The sequence below is a fragment of the Pyrus communis genome, chromosome 9 (assembly GCF_963583255.1).
Source record: "Pyrus communis chromosome 9, drPyrComm1.1, whole genome shotgun sequence".
In the NCBI taxonomy this organism is placed as follows: domain Eukaryota; kingdom Viridiplantae; phylum Streptophyta; class Magnoliopsida; order Rosales; family Rosaceae; genus Pyrus; species Pyrus communis.
In genome coordinates, this window is record NC_084811.1 from 11,848,135 (window position 1) to 11,858,484 (window position 10,350).

The window sequence follows — 10,350 nt, forward strand, 5'->3', positions numbered from 1 at the left end:
CTTTGCTGCGTACTCCTTTAAAATTTGGTTGATGATTAGCTGGGAATCGGAATAGATTGTGAGCTTTTTCACCGTTAGGTCTTTTGCCAATCGAAGACTTGCTAGTAGGACTTTACACTTTGCTTCGTTGTTTGATGTCTTGAATCTTAGAGTGATCGCCTACTTGAGCATCGAACCGCCCAGGGTAGTAAGAACTAGACCTGCCCTCGATCCTTGGTGGTTAGATGATCCATCGACTTTCAAAAGCCAAAAATCTCCAACAGGTAGGGATGGTATGGTTATGGCTTGGTTGGCTGCCTCTAGGGTGTTTTCGGGCTGAGTTGTTGCGTCCTTTAGGCTTGGGGTGAATTCTACTATGAAGTCCGCCAATGTCTGGGCTTTTATCACTATGCGGGGTTGGTATGCTAAGCCGTATTGGCTAGGTTCCAACACCCACTTCATCACTCGTTGAGAAGCATCTGGAGTATGCAAAACTGATCACAATGAGTACTAGGTTATGACGATGACCAGATGCCCTTCAAAGTAGGGTCTGCAGAAAATGGCTCATCCTTTCCATTTAAAAAGAAGGGACCAAATGCTTGACTCTATATTAACTTTGATGGGCCGAGATGAGAGTGAAAGCTTCTCCGATTCTACTCTTGAATTTCTGCACACACACGTTAGTAATATACAGTATTGGTTGTACCCGTGGAATGCAATGACCTTGTGTTTGTTTTTCCAAAGGAGAGAAAACTTGGAGAAAAAAAAAGTAATTTCTGGGAGTACACAATTTTCTTGGCATTTGACCCACATAATTTTTCTGACAACTAGGAAAATCCTGGCAATTGATTCCGGAAAAATATGTTCCCTATAAGGCTACAACCATAAATATAAAATTTTAAGAGCTATGAAGCCAAGTTTTCAGAAAATGAAAATTTCAATTAAATCGTTATACAATTATTTCAATTATTTCCCCTTAGAAACTGTCAAGAAATCTAATCAATGTGATATCAAAATTAAATATGAAGGGAAAACTTTCTGTGATATGTATTGTTTCCCAACTATAGTTCGTGGAACATAATTTTTGAAACAAACACAGCCTAAGGGTAATGATTTAACTTACGTTGTAACTTTCTCAATTTTTCTCTTCTTGAAGTTCTACAGGCTCGTGCTTTAAGTGCCTGAACTACGTTGGTCTCCGTAGAGCCAAAACTAACAACTGAAACCAGAAACCATGTATTAAAGGTTTGCTGTTTTTATTATTCCGACGCACTAGTTATTTTGGTAAACCCAATTCTTGGTTGGTGGCTAATACATCTTGTTGATTGTGATAATTTTGACAGGCCACCTTAGGGTTCTTTGCTTTACCAAATGATCCAGTGGATGTTATCAATCCTCTTATCGACAACCTTATCACTCTCCTGTGTGCAATTCTTCTTACAAGGTACACTACATAACATGATATATGCAATTCTTGTAGCATTTATCTTAAATAACATGATATATGCTTCTTGGGAGTGCACATCAATCTGTCATCCTTTCCGAACTCTTACTTGACTGCTGTGCTTTTAGTTTTTTCGTTGTTTCTTTTTCTTTGAAAGTAACCAAATGCTTTCTCTGGATTTCTGATAATTTTGGATATGGGTGAGATTCCACTTTGATAGAGGTTGAGAATTTGAAATTATTTCGTCACAAAATTCTAAGCCTTGCATTTCCATACATAGATTTATAACCTCTTCATTCATTTATCCAAATATGAAAACCTCTTCATTCGTTGTTGGTTGGGTTGGACACTCTAAAGTGGGATATTCATGTATGTCTCAGGTTCAATGTGGCCATATGTGCTCCATTCCATCTAAAGTAATTCTTATAGATGCTTCTCTAGTTCGGCTGTACTCGTGGGGTTTTGTTGAGCATATCAAATTCACACATCTGATAATTTAAATTGTCCATCTCTAAAGTAAAACATATGCGTAATGTATCTTATGTATCATTGAACAAAGAATATATTATGTATGCAAACGTCACTATAATATACATATTCTCTAGCTCCTATGAGTTATATGTGTTCCATTATTAATTGAAGGTATGATGATGATGAAGTTATATGTGCTAGTTTTCATGTTTAGGAATATAAGGGTGAGCTTACAATTGAAAAATTGCATGGGTTCATATATTCCATATATATATTTGCTTTTATTTACATACCATACCGCTTCTGATTATTATCATATGACAATTTAGCGGAGAAGATGGGAGAAGTCGAGCAGAGCAGTTATCCCATATCTTGAGACAAATTGACCAGTATGTTTCTTCACCTGTGGATTGTCAAAGGCGAAGAGGTTGTCTTGCAGTACATGAGATACTTCTCAAGTTTCGGATAGTTTGCACCACTGCAAATTGTGCCCTGTGCTGCCAAGGAAGTTGCACGCACAGCAAGCAAATTGACCGTAATTTGCATAGGACCTTTTCCAACTTACCATGTAAAAATGCCCCTGACACAGCTTTCCTTTTAGTTTTTATTTGACCTATCCTTATTCTTATTATTACGTTTAACGTCCAGCTGCATTTGTATTGCCAAGTCGTGAGGCATTGTCCTTGGGAGACAGGGTCATTATGTATCTTCCACTTTGTGCAGACACTAACTCAGAAGTTAGAAAAGCCTCCGCTCAGGTAAGTTGGACAAGTCTCTGAAATAGTTATCTGGAAGACTGGAAATGCATTTGGATCTCTTCATATATACTTTCTATGACTGAACTCTCTCTCTCTCTATCTCTCTCTCTCTCTCTTTGTAGATTCTTGATCAACTTTTTAGCATTGCAGTTTCACTTCCACAGCCTTAACTACTAGCTACGGCGTGGACATAGAAATATCCTACAGGGCTTTATCATCGCTTGAGGATGTCATAGCTATTTCGAAGAGTGTAGGTTCATTGCCAATTCTTTTCATACATATTTTTGTTTTTTAATATTCTCTTCTTTGCTTTTATCATATCTTTTGATTGGAGCCATGGGTGGAAATGTAACACTAGGATGATCTTTGGTTTTCTTTTTGTACCCAGGATACTTCTATAGATCCATCTGAGGTTTTTCAACAGAATTATTTCCTCTGTCTGTATATTACTAACAAAGAGGGAGGTAAGTTCATTGTTTTTTTTATTGTGTTTACGAAGTTGAAACCGATACTACAACACAACAGTTTCATCTTGCAGCTAGTAGCCACCCTGCATGGTTGCACAGCAGCTGTATGTGACAAGATCAAGCAATCAGCGGAGGGGGCCATTCAAGCTGTAATTGAGTTTGTCACAAGAAGGGGAACTGAACTGAGTGAAACTGATGTTTCAAGGTTTTGCTAATAATGAAATTTTAAATTAGTAACAGATTCTGAAAAAGGGAAAAATGCAATGAGCTTTTCTTGCTTTCTTTTGGTAAAGAAATAGGTTTTTTGTTTGGTAACCCCGATAGAGAATATATGTGCGTGTGTGTTTGTCTGTTATAGGACAACTCAAGCTCTGCTGATGGCTACAGCCCATGTGACTAAGAAGCATTTACGCCAGGAAACTCTTGCCGCTGTATCCTTTTACCCATATTATATGCACTCTTCTTATAAAGATACCTGTTTTTATGCTGCACGACCGGGTTGCATGGACGGAGCCAATGAAGGTTCACTGGGGGCAGATGCCCCCACTCAACCCCACTCAAGTAATTTGTTTGTTAAATTGCAGACTACAATTATAAAATATACATGCGTTATCTTTGAAGTAAATATAGTATCTAATATCCAACATATCTTCATACTACTTCACTCCATATCAAATATTATATGAGCAAAAGTGCTCTTGCTTTGTCATTCAAACCGACAAACCCCTTTCCCCCGCCTATCTGTAGTAATATTTTTCTCATCACTTTGCCACTTTCCACTACTAGTCTGAAATTTTTGTAACATAGATTGTGATACATCATCATTTGAAATCACCTCTATTATTATATTTGATTTATTCAGTTTGATCATAATTTATTCAGTCATCTTCTACATTTTTTTAATGTAAATTATTTTTTTTAATGTTTGTTATTTTGCTTTTTATCTGTAGGCATTTTCCCAGCATAGAGTTCTTTCGTCTTTGTTCCTGGAGCATGTCATATCCGTCCTTGACCAGTATCCCATCCTTAAAGGTGATTCAGAAAAAGGAGAGAATCCTAGCCATTTAGTTGACGGTCAAATGGAGGATGACATTCTGCAAGCTGCTATTATTGCTGTAACTGCATTTTCAGGTTTCAGAAATCAGCTTTGATTATCAAATTTCAGTAGTATTTGTTAATGTTAGACAACTTTGACATGTTCCATACTTGTTGCAGAGGTGGTGGTAAAATAGGAAAAAAAGCTGTGCAACAAAACTATGCTTCTGTTCTTGCTGAACTTACTCTCCAATTGGGAAGTTGTCATGGTCTAGCTAGCCGTGGTCAACATGATCCGTTACGGTAAGGATCTAGTACAGTTTTTGTTTATTGATATTGCCAGATGCATGCAAGAATTTTCCTTGTTTATTTTTGAGAAAGAACCGAGATTTCATTGCATGACAACTACACAAGTGAACAAGATGTCCACAAAGTGAAAACAATGAAAAAAAAACAGCTATGAAGTCTCCATAAACAATTTTAACTAATAGCACCTTTCCAATCAAGACAAATAACTGAAAAAGATGAATTTTTAAAATTTGCTGAAACCAAAGCCCATGTGAAAACCATACATGAACTTTCTCCCATCACTCCTCAGTCAATGGTCCAAATTTATAGTCTGTTAGACTAAAATTTCTGCTATATATAGTAATATACTAAGAGACGATGATATGTTAGGCTGCAAGATGGTTATTAAGTTGATACCTGCGATTACAATTTTACCTCTAACTGGCAGTTTGCCGCTAACGTAACATCAGACTGTCTGAAAGAATATTGCCGTCTATATAAATACTCACACACGTGTAAGTTTCAAGCACATGTAAGGTTTAAATTTTAAGATTGTAAAAACTTGTCCCCTTTTTCATGCTCTTGCAGGGCTCTTTTAACTGCATTCCAAGCGTTCTGTGAATGTGTTGAACACATGCTCTTGACACACATTTTGACAAACGTTTTTGTTGGGTCCACACCATAATGTATTTCAACGATTCAACTGTCTATCGTTTATGTTTTACCTCAAAGCTAATGTCTACCAAAAATCACCCAAATGCACCATATAACCGTTGATTAAATTTAGAGTTTCTTTGTAGAACTGTATTTGTCCATTTCCTTTACAACAAATGAATGTCTTTATGGTTTCAAATTTGTCTAATTTTTTGCAAGGATGATCTAATAATGATGTACTAAAACCATTGTTTAAAAAAAAAACTAATTTTAAGAGTCACCTAGGCAGTTTTTGGGGTGGGGCTATGAAAAAAACACCTTTGCCCAGCGGTTGGGCTATAGACTAGCCTAAATGCCTAGGTTGTTGCCTCAGGCGCCTAGGCAACCTGGGCGTTTGATTTTGTTTTAAAAGAAACCTCCCAAACCCAAAATGACGTCGTTTTGAGCAAGGATTTTATAAAATTCATGCTAATTTTATGTTTCGAACTTGGTTTCTATTAGATTATTATGACTTAATGATGTGAATTAGAGAGATAATAGTTTAATCAAATAATTGATTGCTTGGCATGCTTACTTGATTGTTTTACAAAGTATTAGGTACCATGAGGCTATAGCCTAGGCAAGGTTATTCACGAAACGCTTAGGCTTCGCTCTTTAAAACATTGACTAAAATATAGATGGTGCAGATCGTTGAAATACATTACAAAGTGGACTTTACAAAATGGGTGTTAAAAGCGTGTGTCATCGGATCCTAACCCATATATATGTATATGTACGTCGTACGATGAGTGCTCAAGCGTTAACTGGTTAGTAAATTAATATGGTGCTAACCGCTTGTTTGGGCTCACTCCACTAAAAAAATTCATCCGAAGTGTTCATTTAAAGATCATCATTTGAGAAACCGAGATCACCCTTGCTAAATAAAATTTCAATTTGTTTAAGCTTATCACATTTTGCGAATTTGTTGAAAAAGGTAGCTTGCATTTAAGTACGAGGTATTTATTGAGCTTTATATGGTAAGTGATATTCTGTTGTAAATATCATAATCTGTTTTTTATGGTCCATGGAAATTAAGGCTTGTGGTGGTTTCATTTTCATTTTTGATGGACACCACCTTTTTTATTTAAAGGTTCGAAGCATATGTGTAATTTTAAGTAAATCATTAAATCGACACCAAAGATACCAAAGGGCAGCTGCAGCTGCTGCACTGTCAGAGTTTGTCCGCTACTGGTATGCGTTGGATGTCAACCAAGACACACTACATTTTGTTGGTTACATTAAAATTTTGTTATTTCCATGACATGTCTGTATCATGGGATCTTCTTGTTTCGAACTCTGTTTCCATCATGTCATTATTCTCAGCAATTTGTTACTTTTCTGTTCATCTTGGTAATTATCTCGGTCCGTATCATTGTTCCTGTCCATGTTTACGCATGTGATAGAAAAGGATACAATTAATAAAGTATACCCAAATAATATGTGCATAGTAACCACTGTTTACTCTATTTCCTTCAGTTTCTAGTGTACTTGGGATCTTAGTTCTTTGCAAGCATTTTAACCTGTTTTGTGCTCATTGTTAATTCATGCATTTTTGTATTATTAGTTGAATAATTTTGTTAGCCTTTGATTCCAAATTCTTATTAGTTAATATTCTTGATAATGCAGGGTGATCAAGTTTGATTTAGTGTGTGTTAATTTGAAGAAAGAAGAAAGAATTAATCACAGAAAAAATGGAGAAGGATTTGGATGCTTTACTCTTTGCAGAAATTGCAGAGAGAATGTTTTTCTTTCTATATTCCTTAACTTAGTTATGCATAAGGATTCCCACCATCTCAAACAGAAATAATCTCAGCCACACATCTAGCTAAGTTCAAGGATCCTTCCACATGTCACTTAGACAGAATTACAATATGAGCCTTACACTTGGTAAAATTAACCAAAGTGGATACACAACTAAATACAAAGCTTATTTATCCTAAACTCAGATTAGCTCAATGCTTATACACTAACACTGGGATGGGTTTGGATCCCTGTTGGAGCAGATTGTGGAGGTATTGTGTCGACATGTTTCAGATGAATCTCCAACAGTCAGGCGCTTGTGTTTGAGAGGACTAGTACAGGTTAAGTGAATCTTTTGCGAAAGTGCTTGGTTTTTCTGTGCATGTTCCTATTTAGTTTTCTTTTATATCTTTTTTAGCTTTTTTCTGGGAAGCTGACCTCCATAATTTTCCAGTGGGAAATGATTTCCACGCATACATTGTATCCTTTTACACACCATGTTATATATGTCCCTTAATTCTCCTTTGATTTATTCAATCCAAAAATTAAGTGGTTACCGTATCCAAAAATGAATAATTTCTTACTTTTCACTAATTAGTATGTGCTTGCATTCACATCTTTTGGTTCTATCAGTCTCATGCTAGAGGAGCATTACTTTTTTCTAAAAAAATTTATTTGGAATATTTTGATAGAAAATGTGTTGCATTTCCTTAGGCCTTAAGAGAAGAGAGTATTATTTGGTTGAGTTGAGTAATGTTATCAAGACACCTCTGTTAGAGATTGTCAACTAGTGTGTCAGTTTCGTGCGTCTCAATAGCGTTATTGGTCTTTGGACGATATCCTGTAATTACATGTCCATTCTCAAGCCTGGCTTTGTTTGTCTGCCGGCCTGAAATTGGTGTCATTATTTCTCTGTCCTTCACAATGAATTGTATGCCCTACTGCGTGTTTTAAATCTTATTTCATTTTTTTTTCTCTTCACCGTTCATTCTATGATTCTGGAGGAATTGACATTTTGAACTTTTGAGTTGCAGATACCATCTATGCAGATGTTGCAGTACACACCTCAAGTTCTGGGTGTAATATTAGCTTTGCTAGATGATTCCAATGAATCTGTGCAATTAACTGCAGTTTCTTGCTTGCTCACGGTGAATTCCTCCCTCCTTTTCTTTTGATGGGTGTAATATTAGCATGTGTGTCATATAAATATTAAGAATTTTCTTTAGATCACTCTTTTTTTCCTTGGTAATCATTAATCTTTAGTATTAATTCAATATTGAGCACTCATTTTTAATATAATAGATGCTTGAGTCGTCACCCAAGGACGCTGTGGATCCCATTTTGCTTAGTCTTTCTATGTGGCTTCGAAATCTTCAGGTGCAGTACTTCACTCTCAGTATACTGGTGCACAAATTATTTTCTTGGTTCTTGCTGCCTCTTTCATTTTTTTCTTTGGTCATTCAAGGATTACATCTGATTAAACGCGGTTTCGACTTTCGTTGCCATATCTTGATTACAATTTACATTTGTTTAAATGTTTCCAAATTAATTGAGTTGTGATTGCAGTTAATAGGAGCATCTCTTCTCAAAGTTACTTTAACTAATTTTGGTATTAGACTATCAGTTAAATATTGCAAGTATAGATTTAAAAAGAATTAAGAGCATGGAAAATTTGAAGTTCGTCAAAGAACAGAAAAATAGGTGGGCTGAACAATGTACGCCTTCCCTTTCTTCCTAGAAGTCATTTTAGAACAAACTGTCAGCCAAAGGATATCCATGTAATGTCACTTATTATTTGGAAATCAGATGGCATCTTACATGTTGCTTGTAGCGTACTTCATTTTATTGTGCTGATACATTGACTAATTACATGGAACAGATATGTACAAATGCGAAGATGCGAGCTAATGCTTTTGCAGCTTTTGGAGCACTAAGTAACTATGGAATTGGTCTGCAACATGAGGCATTTCTCGAGCAGGTCTATTACTTGTTCTGATCTTAGAAAGAACTTTCTTTCCTTTTGAAGAACTGTCATATGAGCGTAGAAATTATTGAGATTATCATTTCATGCTTCTCATTCGTTCTTTTGGCTGTCTATTTCAGAATGTAACTTGTTGCACAGTTTTGTTCAGAACTTTTTACCACTTAATTATTTATATATGAATAACATGGAAACTTGACCGAGGTTTTCATTTAAAAGCTCGTATAGTTATAAAATGTAATACTATGTCCAGGTATATACCGTAATCCCACGCTTGGTTCTGCATTTGCATGATGATGACGTTAGCGTGAGACAGACTTGCCGGGTAATTGCTTACCGTTATTACTTCTTCTGTACACTTGTTTTATGGAGACATTGTACACTTGTTTTTCTGAACTGGTGAACAGACTACTCTGAAACAAATTGCCCCATTACTGGAAATGGATGGACTCCTCCCCTTGTTCAACATGCATTCTTTCAATCATGATCATCGGTATGTCTTGACATATTATCAGAGGACTGAATTTATGAGATGATTATGCCAGTAACCTTATCTGGCGATAAATGAAGTCACACCAACTTTTCTCTTTTCAGAACTGACTACGAGGGTTTTGTCAGAGACCTCACAAAGCAATTTGTTCAGCATCATCCCTTAAGACTTGATACTTACATGGCATCTACAATACAGGTTTCGACTGGAAAACCTTCATTTTCAATACAATTTTTTTTTTCTTTTTTTGGTTGCTATGCTAAATGGCTAGTAAATTTAGCATCATAACTATGGTATGAAAGCCCTATGATTTTATGGGTATAATCTTTGCAATTCAGATGGTTATACCACCCTTTTATTCTTTTCACAATATGGGTACTCAAATGACTTGACTTACATTTTTGATACGGTAGGCATTCGATGCACCATGGCTGATAATTCAGGCTAATGCTATATACTTCTCCAGCTGTACGCTATCTCTGTCCGATGATCAGCACATCTTGAATCAATATTATGCGCTGGTAAGTTTCAGACACGAGTGCTATCTTTTTATATCATGGCCCATCATAACCAAGAGTAACATGGTATACTCACAAAAATTCATGTCTAAATCTAGGTATTCAAAACGCTAGTAGGAAAAATGAGTAAGTCAGCAGATGCAGTCATGAGAGCTACGTGCTCTGCTGCTCTGGGTTTATTATTAAAATTCTCGAAGTCATCCTCATGGAAATCAGCTCGAGTTGATTGTACGGACTCAAGTCACTCAATACCAAAGGGCCATGACTTTTCAGTCTAGAATGAAGTAGCAAGCCATAAAGGAGAAATTAAATTGATCATTTTCACCTGTGTGCAAGGAAACACATCACGATCTTTGATGGCTGTGAAATGGAAGTCCCATTGCAAGATGCAGAACGAAGCAGCGTAGGAGAATCGTGGAATTCAGCATTGACCTTCAATATGTAGGGTTACCGAGGCCATAAATTTCTCGAATTGTTGTAAATCAT

At 36.2% G+C, this 10,350-nt stretch overlaps 1 pseudogene; it reads left to right on the forward strand.

Annotated features, from left to right (window-relative positions):
• The first annotated feature begins 510 nt into the window (after positions 1-510).
• On the forward strand, positions 511-10,142 carry LOC137744384 (protein SHOOT GRAVITROPISM 6-like; annotated as a pseudogene).
• Positions 10,143-10,350: the final 208 nt, after the last annotated feature.